The following is a 15871-nucleotide window of genomic DNA, read 5'->3' on the forward strand; positions in this document are numbered from 1 at the left end:
AAATTCAAGATGTACTGGTGCACATTAAATCAAGCATTTTTTAATAGCAATATATACATGATATATTTATAAACATTTTTCGTCATTTTTGCCATCCAGCCCAGACAGGAGCAACTGTAACGAACATAAAATATTCAATATAAGATCACAATTATAAAAACTCGATAAAAAGAGATGTTTGTGGAACACTTATCCCCCTCCCTTGGACATACATTATAGGGTCACTAACAAACCCCTAAATGGGCAGTATAACGAACATGGAAATGAAATTGTTATTTCCATTCTTACATCGACTCAATATATCCCAATGAACTTGCAATAAAAGATACCACAAAATCTGCGTCATCTGTTTCATATTTGGATATTTTACTGGAAATGGACACTGATGGTAACCTAATTAACAACAAAACTTGATGATAAACACGATGACTTCAATTTTTCTATAGTAAACTTTCCTTACTTATGTAGCAATACACCTTCATCACATGCATATGGTGTTTTTGTCTCTCAGTTAATTCGATACACAAGGGCATGCTCTTCGTATAAACAGTTTCTAAGGCGAGGCAAGCTACTGATAAACAAGTTGATAAAACAGGACTATCAAAAGTCTCGTTTGAAGTCATCTTTTCGTAAGTTCTAAAGATACATAGATCATGAAGTGTAGGCCTTTCTTTGTTCAGTAAAATATAGTACAAAATTTACATTAACATTGTTGTGAGATTTTTGGTCAAGCATTAATAGCTGTAAAATATTGAAATTGCCATCAATCAAGATGAGTACAGAGAGAGCTCAGCAAAGCCAGCCTTGCAAAGCGAGTCTAAATAGTAACATGTATACGTAAGAAAAATAGTGGACAATAGAAATTGAATCAGGGGTGCCATGGACTGTAAAAAAATTCTTCAAGCTCATGGATGCCTCCATACTGGCCGCCATTTTGTTCAACAAAGTCAATCCATTCATTAAATGATTTATGGTTTTCTTTCTTTATTGTCGATTAACTCTAAAAAATTTCCCAAGTTTTCAATGGAAAGTAACTTTAATAAAATAATGGACTATGCAAACAAGAGAAGTTTCAACCAATGCTCAAATCAGGAGATAAAACTACCGGTAGTATTAATATCATATACCGGTACCTAGCTAGTAATATATCAGCCCTGATACAAATGTTTTGGACTACATGTACTAGGTGAGAGAGCAACTGGAAGCTCAAAGTGATATTTCTCTGTCTAAGCCCATGGTCAAGGGGCTGTATTGCCCTTAATTTTAAAATTGTTGACAATGTTTTAATAAGAAAATAAGACTAATTTCACATATGTCTTAACAAATTTTTAGATGGAATATTGAAACATTAACATCAAGAACCAAATTTTTAGATACTAAATAAAGTATAAACAGATAATATTCAACTTATGAAATAGTTAAGCATTGACAGACAAAATATAAAATTCTCGAAATCACATACTATTTTTCGGCTATTTCTGAAGACATGACTTTTATGTTTTACGTATGAAACACGACGTCATAATGTAGACTGAGCAAGCAACGCTAAGTTTAGCTTATGTCTTATGATCTGAGTAGGAAGGCAGATCATACTGACTAAAATATCTGCACTTGGCCCAACAGTCACACCATTTACATATTATGTTACAAATTATTAATTCTTGAAATTACTCAAATAAATTTATACTTATTGATAAATCAAACTGATGGCATTTCCCCAACTCCTGGACAATCTGAGACCCATTATTCTGAGGTTTTCGGATAACATGATAGAAGTAAAGAGAACCCATGAGGCTACTGACAATCGATAAAATGATATAATTCCTACACAAGTTTTAGATATATATTTAAAAAGCGTGAGATATAATGGACGAGATCATCGCTGACTACAACGCCATTAACGGGGTTACAATTCAGAAAGGTTGTGCAGCGTTCGAGAAACCGTAGGTAAAAAAACCGAAAACGAATTACCATAGTTTTGAAAACCACAATAAGAATTAATTAAAGTCAAACTTGAACACATGTATCTCTTTAACGATCTTGTATTTTATTCTTCAAGTCCATTGCCGTAAAGTCAATAGGTGCGTAACCGCCAAAACATTGCACCGAAAACACACAACAAACACTCCGTATTTTATTTAAGCATTATTTAAATACTGAACACTTACAGCTAGGCGAAGGTCACGTTGTATCAGATGATTCTCGTGGATATGTTTTCTCGCCTTTGGAAATACTTTAGTTCGCCAGATCAGCGGGAGAATATTTAGGCAAAAGTGAACGTCTAAATCTTACACTAGATGGCGCTATTTTATATTTATCGAGACACCGCTATTTAACGTATAGTAAAATAACCTTATTTACGAAAAGGAATTTTACTTCTCTTGTCGATGCAATATTTATGCAAAAATCCTTATTTTCATGTTAAATTTTTTTTCTCATCAGATGATTCATCAAAAGTAAATCTTTTGGGAAAAGTTAACTTATGTATATTGAAAAAAAAGTGAAAAAATAGGCGGAAGATCAGGCATGGTGTTAGGATTTTTATTTTTCATTTAAATCTAAATAAATGTGATACATGTACATATTCGGTCGGATTTTAATATATTACATGTACATCAAGTAAGCTCGACGCATGTTCCATGTTTTCGTTTTGTTTGTTTATTGCTTTTTCTGTTTTATCACATATGTATCTCAAGGAATTAAAGTTTCCGTAATTAAAATCATAAATCACTGCTCAAATGTGCAGATCTAGAGGAGGTGAGGTGTTTGTTACATGAATCCCTTTTGGTATAATTTGTTGAAGCATTATGTACTATTATGTAATTTAGATGACCGCAGATCGCCAATTTCCACGCGATGGATCTTCTTGGCCAATGTCCGAAGGATCAGTAACGTAATTGTGTACAGAAAGTCACAGGTCTATAGATCGGTTCAAAATGCTTGCAGATTGATAAAAATGTTAACAGTTAGAATATATGCTTAATAGTCTTTATTTACATATTAACTATATATGTTAATCTTATTTTTAATATTTAAATGTATTACTGACAATTAACAGATTAAAGAGTTAGACCATGTCAATGCATGTCGCATGTACGTAACCAAGTGGAAATAAAAACGGGAGTTTTTTTCTAATAAAAAAAAAAAAGAGAAATCATATACTGTTTAATCATTGACGTCTGACGGCAACACAGATACGCTCCGCGTGCTTCTTCCAAAATAGAGGTATTCTACATGATCAAAGCGTGCTAGCTTTTGTACATAAACAACCACAGATCGTTCTAATCGATCAACGCGCGATAACTCTCCCAGCCAAGTGCGAGGAATGAGTTACGTAAATAAATTTCTCCAATGTTTAATTTAAATGAATACAAAATGAACAAACTTTTAAAACATAAAATTAAAACAGTGTACAGTGTATTTACGGCTATATAAACTCAAACACGTTCATATTCATGTAAGTGTGCGGGTGCAAATCTTGTGTATTAGATAACCGTTTACCGCTAGGTAGTGCAGCCGTGGCTGATTTCCTCGGCCGCGGGCGAAGGATAGATTACGTAAAAGGTTTAACGCATACACACGCACAGCTCAGAACCTAGGAAGATTTGAAAAGTTTGCAATCTATCAAATAGAAATTCCTTTTTTTTTTTTTACTTAAAACCCACAACTAAACTACATGTCTGGTATTGCATTAGATTGAAAATGGCACTGCTTTTATTAATTAACTGAACGATTTCTTATTTGACACCCTATCGTTTTATCCAATTGTATAATAAACCTTTATATGTAATCAAAACTGAAACAATTCTTCAGTTCGCAGCTAAATTAACTCATATATGAGAGACGAAACTCTCGTGTACTAGATAACCGCTGACCGCTAGGTAGTCCAGCCGCGACCATGTTGACCGATTTTCTCGGCCGCGGGCGAGGGATAGCTTACGCAATGATACGCACACAGCTTTGATTCAAGGTGGATTTTAAATGCATGCAGTATAACTAAAATGATATGCATAGAATTTTTTTCAATACGTATTTTGTGTTTTACTTGAAAAGAAAAGGAATGTTTTGTTTTCCGATTCTCGTCTTTAAGGATTGTGCACCATAAAAACTAAACAACAATGATTTATTGATAAGCTTCTTTAAAAAAGCATGTGTTCTAATTTTTTCTCATGAATTAAAGCCCCCCTGTATAAACTAGCATACTTTCGTGGTAACTTTCTGCCAGTTTACGCACAAAGACTTTCGTAAACTTGCCAAATGAAAACAGGTACATGTTAACATGTAAAGCTTTTTACACTCATACTACTCAAATCACTTAAAAAATAACATTGTAACGACCTTTATGAGATCCCAACAAACAACTTTAACATCGACAGCCATATCGAAATCCTAACCGCTTTTGAGTTATTAAGCAAAATCTTTTCAGGGCTACTGGCCCTTAATTTAAGGGGCCAGCCCTTTTTTATTGGTGTCAAATGAAAGCCCTTAACATTATGCACAACTTTTGTTCTATATGTATTTAGGAAATATTTCAAACTAAAAAGTTACGAAGCTAAAACATGAGAATTTTTTTTCTATTTTTAAAACATAGATTTCGATTGATTAATTCTAGTGGAATAATTGGATAAAACTAAAATACAAAAATCAGAGGACAATATTCAAAATGTCAATAATAAAGATTATTAACTATAAATTATTTGCTACGGACCATTTCGGAGCCTTTGTCTGGAAACTAATGCCCCTAAAATTTTAGAAAAAGGGGAATAACTCAAAACCGGAAGTTGCGATTTCAATTCTTTTGGTGCTCTAGAAACCTTATTTGATTTACAATATTCCGTGAAAATTTTAACGAAATCGGATGACAAACAAATAAGTTATTGAGGATTTAAAAATGTCTAGAAGAAGAAAAATTATAATGAAGAAGAACCAACAGAATCAGTACAAGGTCTTCCGTTGGAAACGGAAGACCTTAAAAAAGAAAAATAAGATTCCCGCACAATAATAGAAAGGTCTTCCGTTGGAAACGGAAGACCTTAATGAGTCATTTCCATTTACCTACACTGGTGTAGACTATTTTGGTCCAATTTATGTGAAAACAGACGGCGTCACCAAAAAAGTGTGGGTGTGCTTGTTTACTTGTTTAGTGGTTAGAGCCATCCATTTAGAGCTTATGCAAGATATGTATACAGAAGAGTTCCTTTATGGATTGAGACGATTCATAGCTGGATGGGGAAAGCCGAAGCAACTTATTTCAAATAATGCATCACAATTCAAGCTGGCCAGTCATATCTTAGACGAAACTTGGGCCTCAAGAGTCAGAGATCCAGATGTTCAGAGCTATATTGCAAATGAAGATATCAAGTGGCAATGCATAGTAGAGCTTGCCCCATGGATGGGTGGTTTCTATGAGCGTCTTATTGGAATAGTAAAGAAATGCCTTCGGAAAACAATTGGGAAGTTGTGTCTTACCAATGAACAATTAAGAACTATTTTAGCAGAGACAGCAGCAGTGGTTAATTCAAGACCTTTAGTTTATGTAGGAGATGACATTAATTCCAATATTATTCTTACTCCTGCTCACTTCCTGACACTGAATCCTAAAACTTGTATCCCAGATAGTAATGAGGAAGATACAGAGGATCCCTAGTATTTACCCAACATCAGCAGTGCCGAGAAGTTATTGCAGACATGGAAGAAAGGACGGAAATATTTAGATGCTTTTTGGAAAGCTTGGTGCGATGAATATCTGCTAAGTTTACGAGAAAGAACAACATACTCTAAAAGAAACAAGAGTCAAGCACAGCGAGGAACCACAGATTGGTGATGTTGTGTTAGTTAAAGATGACCTTCCTCGTAGAAGCTGGAAAATAGGACGCCTTTGTGAACTTACAGTAAGCCTGGATGGAGAGATTCGTTCCGAAAAGGTATTGCTACCTAGCAAGAAGACTCTGAATAGACCGTTGAACCTTCTCTATCCGATCAAGTGCTCCAAAGATACATAGACAAAAAACAGTGAGAACACAGTGGAAAATCAAAGTACTGCAAGTAACAAGAGTATGACCCATGAAGATCAATCAGTGACCGAATCCATAAAAATGAACTTGATGTAAGAGAGCCGCCGCAAACGAGACCCAAACAAAAAACTGTGACAAAGGGCGAATGAGAAGATCAAAGACTGGTTGGTCGTGGGAGTGTTTTGATATATGTATATCACAATTTCATGTTTATTTCTAATTTGGACATAGATGTTTATGTTTACTTTCATGTTTTAATAAGTTTGATTAATTTCCTAGTAATGTTAATGTATATCCGTTTTTGTCAGATCAAAGTGTTTTGTTAATGTTTAATCAGTTTTCCGTTTTAGTGCGAGTGTTTACTTTTTGTCAATACAGAACGAGAGGAAGTAAGTTAAGCAGAAGACAGTTAGCGAGTTGAGGAGAGCAGAAGAGAGATGAGAGAAAAAAGGGTTTGAAGGGGTTAAATAGAGATAGAGTATAGTAGAGGGAACAAAGAGTATAGTTAGGGTTGGGAAATAAGTCATAGGGATTAGATGGATGGCTTTTAGACAGTCCAAGAGAAGAGAGGTTGGTTAAGGTTATCCGTATTTTGTGTTTTGGTGTCAGATTGTGTAAAGTGTGATCAGAGGTGTATGTTTATGAATGTGTTGTTTGTCAGTTATCTTTAACAATGTGGTAGGTTATTCATGTTATTGTTTTCAGTCAAATATTGTGTTGTATTGTTGATTTATTCATATGTATTTATTAAGTGTGAAAAAAGGAAAAGGGAGTTTTTATTCAGCATTCCAAGACTTCAAGAATAGCTCACCACACAGGCCGCATTATCGGGTACTAGTTTTACCCAGCTTTTCGGTTATATTGGTTTCACGTGATGTACATACCAGTACATGTACGTGTTTTCGATAAGCATAAAAGGATTATTAACACGCATTAACGTTTCTTAAATTTTGTGATGACCAGGTAAAGGGATTCATATTCTGCTCTAATTGGATTATCATTATGATGTTAATCAATATCGGTAAGCAAAATACATGTAGTAGCACAATATTATAAGACACCGGTATAGGTATAAGTATTACTTTTACTTTCTCAATAAGTGATCCCCGTTTGCCAGCATTCTATATCATCATTTTTTAATATTTTAATAATCTTAACAATCTTAACATCATTTTCCTATTCGTATTTCTACAATTTCTGTCATATTAATTGTAAAGGTTATTTTTTCATTTGTCAGACTTACACTATTGAGTTGACCCCATGTTGACCCTGTGACATTTTGTATTACACAGGATGAATGACCATCTTTAAGTCCTCCTTAAAGATAGCTTAAAGGTGTTTAAAGGTAGCTTAAAGACGATCTTTAAGCCACCTTTAAGCTACCTTTAAGCTATAAGTATTGCTTAAAGGTGACTTAAAGAATGCGTAAAGATGGCTTAAAGGCAGCTTAAAGACTATCTTTAAGCCACCTTTAAGCCACCTTTAAGGACAACTTATAGGTCCTTAATGTCCAAACTTCTTTAAGCCACCTTTAAGCTACCTTTAAGCCACCTTTAAGCCATTAAAAAAAAATTAATTCAATATTGTGCTTAATTTCCAACAAAATGTATTAACTTTATGAAAGAAAAGGTATTAAAACGGTTTTTGTTCTAGAAAGAAAAATGAAAAAAAAAAAAAAAAAAAACCCGGCCACGGCGAGAATTGAACCCGGGACCCTTAGTTTACTAGCATCACCACACATCCTCTGCGCCACGGCAACTTACTTATATCTGAGCGTTTTTATATCCTTTATATCAGTGGATATTGAATCACTGTATCGAATGTGTTTACTTGAAAAGATTTTGACAAACCATTCAGTTTGTAACAATCAATTATATCTAATTTATAAATTACATGCATGCATGTATTTAGAATGAAATACGGAACTTGGTCTTCAGTGAACAAAAATATATTATACCTAAATGGAAACCGTTAGGTTCACTATAGTAGGCTTTCTTAGTTAATAAGTTTAAACCGAGTAGATATACGTTCATCTAATTTATAGCTATAAAAATGTAAGAAAGAAAATGAAATCATTTCTTTTATTAAATGCATTGATACTATTAGGGTATTTGTTCAATTTTCCGCAATTTCCCGGTTTTCATGATCGCGGCGCCGTTCCAATATGTTTAAATATTTACATGTAATTGTATGTACATGTACATGATTTTTAAACTATCAATTCTATAACAAACAAAACTACCAATTACCAGTGATGTATTTACTGCATGTGGCAATTGCAAATGACTTGTACATACAATTGTATGATGTGCCAGGCCGGGTATATTTGACATATTTACCCTTATACATATATTTAAATAATCAACCCCTATTTATGAACACCGGTACATTAATTAATTAGCCTCAAGATTTTACTCTTACATACATGTATCGTTAATTTGTAGACGTAACATCTTTGAAGCCCAGAGCTAGGAAATAATACTTTGAAAATGAATTACAAATGTAAGTTAACTTTTATTCACTAGACTTATCGTATACTCGTACATACTAAGATTCAACGCCTTTAGAAACCCTGACGTGCACCTGGGCACACGACACACCTGTTGTGTATATCTTGTATATTCTGTGTTAGTTCCAGGGGTTTTCTTAAGTTGGACAAACAATAGACTTTAATTAGATATACACAAACATGCACCTGGGCACACGACACAACTGCTGTGTATATCTTGTATATTCTGTGTTAGTTCCAGGGGTTTTCTTAAGTTGGACAAACAATAGACTCTAATTAGATATACACAAACGAACAAAACTATGTCTAGACAAACAAAGCAGTAATGTCCTGCCCGATATAACAAAGGCAGTTGAGACTCTTTTCATCTTTAACATGTATCTAGCAGATCTAGAGTTAGAAATAATGAAAATTGAAAAAAAAATACAAACCTTAAACCGATTAACAAATTAAATCATGCATTTTTGGTTCATTATCTTTATTTTGTTTAATAACCGGATGAACTGAGAGAGAGAGAGAGAGAGAGAGAGAGAGATTTTTTCACCGATTAATTTATAATAGGAAACAAACATACTTTATTTAGTTTTATGCACATATTAAGATACAGAGACTGCGCTCATACCTACAATAATTTTAAATCCCCCAAAAAATTATAAAGAATTTTATAACGGCAATCTGTGTCCATCAGAGCGGTGCTGATGATAGCGATCTGTGTTTAATGGAGCGACGATTAAAACCGCCTGGAACACCCCCCCCCCCCTTCCTTGGAAATTATATTATCACTCGGATGACCCCCCTCCCATCTATATAAAAGAGCTTTTGCATTTAAGATATGTTTTTATTGTTCAGCTTGATCAATATTGACTTAAAGGCCACTTAAAGACAGTGTAAAGAGAGCGTAAATGCCACTTAAAGATGCTTAAAGGTGGCTTAAAGGTGGCTTAAAGGTAGCTTAAAGAAGTTTGGACATTAAGGACCTATAAGCACTTGCTTAAAGGTGACTTAAAGGCGGCTTAAAGGTTGTATAGCCTTTAAGCTCCTTTAAGTCACCTTTAAGCCACCTTTAAGGACTTGCTTAAAGATGGTTTTTCGCCCTGTGTTAGATATGTGTATTACATGTAAGTAAGTGTATATACTTATTATGATCATGTTTATATGAGTTATAATAGGAAGGAATGAGTCTTTTTATGTATTATGATGAATTATATATAATGTAGGCCATGACCCTATGGGATTGTTCTGAAACCATGAAGCAACAAGAAAATACCAAATATCTAGAAAACTGTTGAGATCCAAACCACTAAACCATATATCATAATTCTTGTTTCTAATGTCATTATGATGCATCAAATACATGAAGTGTTAAGTACATGCCCCCAGGTGTTGTCTTTATACCCCCCTACTTCTCTGAAATAGGAAATGTGATAAATTTTGATAACTTTTGAGATCCCCATCCTTAAACCATATTTATTCTTGTTCTTTGTGTCATTGTGAATCAAATGGTAGATAGGTTATGCCCCCTTGGAGACACCTTGACTTTCTAGAACTAGAAATAATAAAGTATTAATATGTCAAAATCAAGTTCAAATAAATGATTCCAGAAGTCTTTTTGGTTATAGAACCATTATGATGTAATAATTGATTTGAAAAATCGTTTTCCTGTACTTTACGGCTTTGAAGGAATTATGTAGAAAATTACTAGTATTTTCCTGACATTTAATGTTAAATCAAGGGAAGTTATGGCGAAAGCAATCCCTATACCTATATTTAATTTGACATCATTTAAAGAGGAAGTCAAGCGTTTGTATCATTCCGTTTTGGGGGAGACTGTGGGCATTCTAGATATATTTTATTAGTCTTAATCAGGGATGGGGTAATCGTAATCGAGTAATCGTAATCGATTGCATTGATTCCTCTTTTTCAAGTAATCGACAGTAATTTGTAATCGAAGAAATTTTCGATTACTTCTAATCGTAATTTAATCGATTACAGCTAAAAAAATTGTTTTCGATTACTTTCGATTTTTCTTAACGTAAATATTTTGTGATGCTCATATTAAGAAAAGAAATACTTTACAAGTGTTATTTATTATATTATTAACAGAATAAAATTGATTTATTCATGTAGTATGATTTTCCACTTTCACTTAAAATATAGTATTTGTTAACTTGAATATATAAACAGATAATCAGTTATTTAGTATGCGTTCACACATAGACGAACTCACTTTCGATCTCAGTCTCACTTTTCCACTAACCATTCCTTCTGTAAAAGTGAGACTGAGATCAAAAGCAAGTTCGTCTAAGTTTTATGGCCCACAGGCCTGGTCAGTTAATGGTCAGTCAATGAGGTGTGACCATCCTAATTAATGTTTAGATAACAATTAAACTATGGCCCCAGTAAGGATTTAAATTTTAATTAGAACAATTACAAGCTTTAAACATAATTAATTCAAGTCAATAAGCAAGGTTCCCTCAATTATATTTGCATATTGCCAATAATATTTTAATCATAAAATTTCAATCAAATTCCAATTTTCAGGAAACCTATAATAACAGAATATATGATAGTGAAAGGTGCAAGGTCAATATTTTATCTAAGGCGAGAGAAATTTAATTTTTAGTTTTACGGATCCGCCGACCCAATTTTTTCGATTTTGTAAAAAAAAAAATCTTCGGAAATTTTTCCGGAATTTTCAAGTTTGACCGATCTTGGTTTTAAAATTACTTTCTTTTATTTGAAATCTGCAAAACTTTTGACAAAGGGACCTTTTAAAAGCAAGTGTAAGCGTCTCTATAACATGGAGTATTTAAGATGGAGGTCAGCCATGCATGGTTTGGCTTAAAAGTTTTTATGAAAAGCAAAGAAAATGTTTAGTAAGGTTAATACCAATGATCTTGAAACAAACACAAAGTACACAGTGGATAGTGGACAAATTAAACTTAATATTAAAGTTCAAGCAAATAATATGTAATTTTGATTAATAAAAGTTTGCCCACTGGTTTTTTCCCTCCTCCGACCCAAATTTTTTACAACAAAATCCGTAAAACTAAAAATTAAATTTCTCTCGCCTAAACCTTAAAAAAAAACCATCTTAATTTCAGAAACTGACCTCTTCATATTGATTATACTTCGACATTTGAATAAGCGGCAGAAATTCTAAACTGTTATCTTAATAAGATTGAAATAGGAAGTCTCAACTTTTTATATCATTTCTAATGAAAATTCCAATTTTACTCTAAATTTGAATTAACTTAAAGAGTTTATACACTATGTTCAGAAGAGGTATCATTTGCATTTTAGTGAAACATACTAACTCGATTATTAACCGATTACTTGTTTTAAATTAATCGATTACAAGACATAAAACGATTGTAATTGATTAATAATCGATTAAACAAAATTCCACTATGTAATCGATTATTAATCGATTACATTTTAAAGTAATCGTGCCTATGCCTGGTCAAAATGGACAAAACTCCGAAATTTGTTCCATATTTCCTTCATATTTCATTGAAAATGACAGTTTAAAACATGAGTTTTCATTATGTATACCAAATATTTTAGTTCCGGTACACATTATCAAACAAATCTATTTTTATGAAGCATCATGGACAGATTTTATGATTTGAATTTTACAAACCTGTATGCAGCTTTCATTTACTAAATCTTGATTTAATTAAAGGAATGTACGAGCGAGGTAGGCAAACATAATTTAAGAATTATCAAAAGAGAAATATTTATTTTTCAAGTTTGATTATGTTGTTTTTTAACATATTCTGCCTCTGTTTTAATATTCAGTTAGTTAAGCTAAGTGTACAATTTTGTTACGCATGTTACGATACTGTGCAGTCCCTTTGCATGCCATTTGAAAGTCTTCTTTAATCAGCTAATTGCCTTTGGTCAACAGTCATCGAAACTAATTACTGGTATTATTCGATTTTTCTTGTTTTTTATTAATCGCAAAAAAAGTTTGATGTTATAGGAGTCGTTACGTTGAAATCGAAGTCCGATTATTTGAATTTAGTAACTATCAACAACCTCATGATTGCCAACTAATAAAGTTTGCATCGATATAAAAAGATACTATTTACTGTCTTTTATTAGGTTTGTTGTCCCCCTCGACAGCAGGTATTTTCCCCGAAAAATAGTTAAACTCTCAAGAAACAACAAACTTGATATCGTTCTATTGCTAGTTAATAGGTACAGTATACAATATTTCAAGAACATTGTTAAGTTTGGCTTTCGTCATTAGTCCGGTGTAAGTGACTTTCAATATTTTATAACATTTCTAAACGAATTCATAATTTACATAGCTTCATATTGACGGTCATTATTAATACATGTATGTTGCGTTAGTTAAAAAGATGAAACAGTCATACAAAATCATCAATATTTTAAAATAAATATGAATATAAAATATAAATGAAGATATTTTGCAATAGAAGTATAAAATTCATGCACCAAATTCCTGCTCACACCTTTGGTATTTGAGCAAAAATTAGAGTGAGGTAGTGGAACTGCGTTGTTGGATATAAGTCAGTTTGAGTTTGGATCAAAATACATACGTGCATTTAAAAAATATTGAGTTAATACGCAAAGAGTATATATATATATATATATATATATATATATATATATATATATATATATATATATATATATATATATATATATATATATATATATATATATATATATATATATATATATATCTATATATATACCGAAAAAGTATTCAGGGTATACAGAAATAAAATAATTTGACAAATGTTGAATTAATAAAACGTTTTTTGAATGGGTGATTATAGTCATGGAAAGAACTTAGTTTCCTGTCAGTTCAACAAAAAGAATTCAGGTCACTTACATGTATAATCAAATATAGCCCCTGACGGCTCCTCTAAATAAAAATCTAACCAGTTGCTTTTTTATTACAATTGTAAAGGATAAGACCAAAAAAAATGAGACCCCCCCCAACCCCCCCCCCCAAAACATCCGCCTCAAAATACAAATCAAATCAATTTGCTGTCTTATTTCCTTCCCTTGCACGGGTTATTATCTAGTATCTCTTAAATGCAACACTTTTCCAATCCATTTAACAATTGATCATAGTAACATTTTTAGTAAATAAAAAATTCGTTTCTTAAAAAAACAAACAAAAAAACATTACACATGTAATTCCAAAACAATTCATGCGTTTACCAAAAACATAAAATAAATTGAAAAACAAACAATTCCACCAATGGCAACGAAAAAAAGCGCTCTCTCTCTCTCTTTTTTTTTTCTCTCTCTCTCTCTCTCTCTCTCTCTCTCTCTCTCTCTCTCTCTCTCTCTCTCTCTCTCTCTCTCTCTCTCTTAATTTATACTATTTCTTCATAGTATCATCATGTAACTTAATTCAACTAGATGTATACCTATTGAATCGTTATGCAATTTACGCGCATAAATGTTATTTCTCCACACCAATGAGAGAACCAACAAGGTTAGAGATACAAGCTAAAACTCTATGTGCAACCTAAGTTAAGTCTCATTTAATACCAAATGACTTCTTCTTGGACACAAAATTTATACTGCAAGGATTTTTTTTTCAACAAAAATGTTATTAAAATAGTGTTTAAACAAGCATAACATAGGTAAATAGTTTACTTACGAAATTGTTGAGTACTAGAATGGAGGAAAAGAAATATCCCGATATCACAGGACACACTTTCATGGGAATACACAAGTCGACTCTCTTAAAGGTTTGCGTAGACTTTGAAATGTTGTTGTCATTGGAGGTGCTGTTTAACTGTTCTTAACCTAAATTTAAAAAAATCTCATGATTTGAATTCATTCGTCTGGTCTCTTTTATAGAATATATCTGTTTGGGCACCCGAGAGGATTTTGACTAATTAGGTCAAAATTTTTTCTCCTATTCTAGATCCAAAATAATATGTATCTATACATTGAAAAAAATGATCCAAACATCAAATGTAAATTATTTAATATGCCATTTATATAAATATAAACTAAAAGTTTACGTTCATAAAATCAAAGGCCCCCTGTGCTAAGACCCTAGCGATTTAATAAACACCCAAATATGGTTTTTATTGAACAATACAATACACAGAACCCTCTTCTCAGTAACACAATTGGCTTTACAAACTTGTCAATGACAACTGGCTAAACAAAACACGGTACAGTAAAACTCGTTTAGTACGAACACGGATATTGAGAATTCACAGATGTAGAAGTCATCTTGGATCCCCAGCTACGTAAATTTAATTAATTTCTTATACGGTGATAACGAATTACGGATATAACGAAGTAATTTCTTAGGTCCCAGTGACTTCGTTATAACCGAGTTTTGCTGTAATTTGATTTCGGTGTCACTTGATCAAAACGGAGCTCTATTATCAAAATATAAACGATATCAATTAAATTTCTTTGAAATAAAAGTAACTGACACACTAGAAAATCGGACTTAGCTCAAGTTTGTGAAAAGAAGTTTGTAAAAACAATCGCATGTATTATGTGTATTTCCTATAGAATATATCATCTAAGGAATATCATTACAACATGTTTTGCTGTTGTATGAAAAAGTGTACTTTTACAAACCAAGTGTATTTGTCTAGTCGGTCCTATCACCGTTAATTCAATTATATGAAGATTAATGTATAAGGTACATGTATTTTTTAAAGATTTGAATTGAAAAAAAATGTTGCGTGTTATCTTTTGAAATTTAGTGTATTTTAGTTTTAAAGTAGTCTCCAGTTTCATTGTTTTACATTTAAATAGGTTTTATTCAGTTAGAAATATTGGTTTGAACATCTTTTAGAAGCATATGGGCCGTTGCAATTGCTCTTAACTTACATGCCATTCTCGTTTTGTCAAATTTATCTTCAATATCAACGTACAAGTATTTAAACCCTTTGCATTTGTTACACAAGAGATCTTTGTTACACAAGAGACCTATTCAGAGAAACAAATGCTTGCAACTGCTTGAAAAAATGTTTATAAAGGGAATTATGGCCATCTCTCGCGAGCGTTTGTTCTGTTAAACAGTTACATTTTATTTTATCGCAGACGAATGGCAATCCTATCTAGTAGGCTATTGTCTCGAACAAATCTTTCCACCTTAATATTTTTATTGAATTGCTAGATTGCTCTATAAGGTATACACAAAATTATTATACCTATGATACATGTTGTACTATAAAATAAGAAAACCACTAAGCCATAAAATGATAAATTAATTTTAAAAAGATTTTTTTTTTGTATTTTCAAGCCATTTCTTTAAGAATTCTATGTTGTATATATCGTAAACATTTATTAAATTACTTTTCTGATTTTTTTCACTATGAACAAA

At 32.3% G+C, this 15871-nt stretch overlaps 1 long non-coding RNA gene across 1 annotated transcript in view; it reads right to left on the bottom strand.

Moving 5' to 3' along the window:
* LOC136270560 (uncharacterized) overlaps positions 1 to 15871 on the bottom strand; it is a 64411-nt gene that overhangs the window by 45258 nt on the left and 3282 nt on the right. The window contains exon 3 of the long non-coding RNA XR_010708343.1: positions 14174 to 14322. This is a non-coding gene — a long non-coding RNA (uncharacterized lncRNA). The remainder of the gene's footprint in view (positions 1 to 14173; positions 14323 to 15871) is intronic.

The sequence above is a fragment of the Magallana gigas genome, chromosome 8 (genome assembly GCF_963853765.1).
Source record: "Magallana gigas chromosome 8, xbMagGiga1.1, whole genome shotgun sequence".
Taxonomy (NCBI): Eukaryota; Metazoa; Mollusca; class Bivalvia; order Ostreida; family Ostreidae; genus Magallana; species Magallana gigas.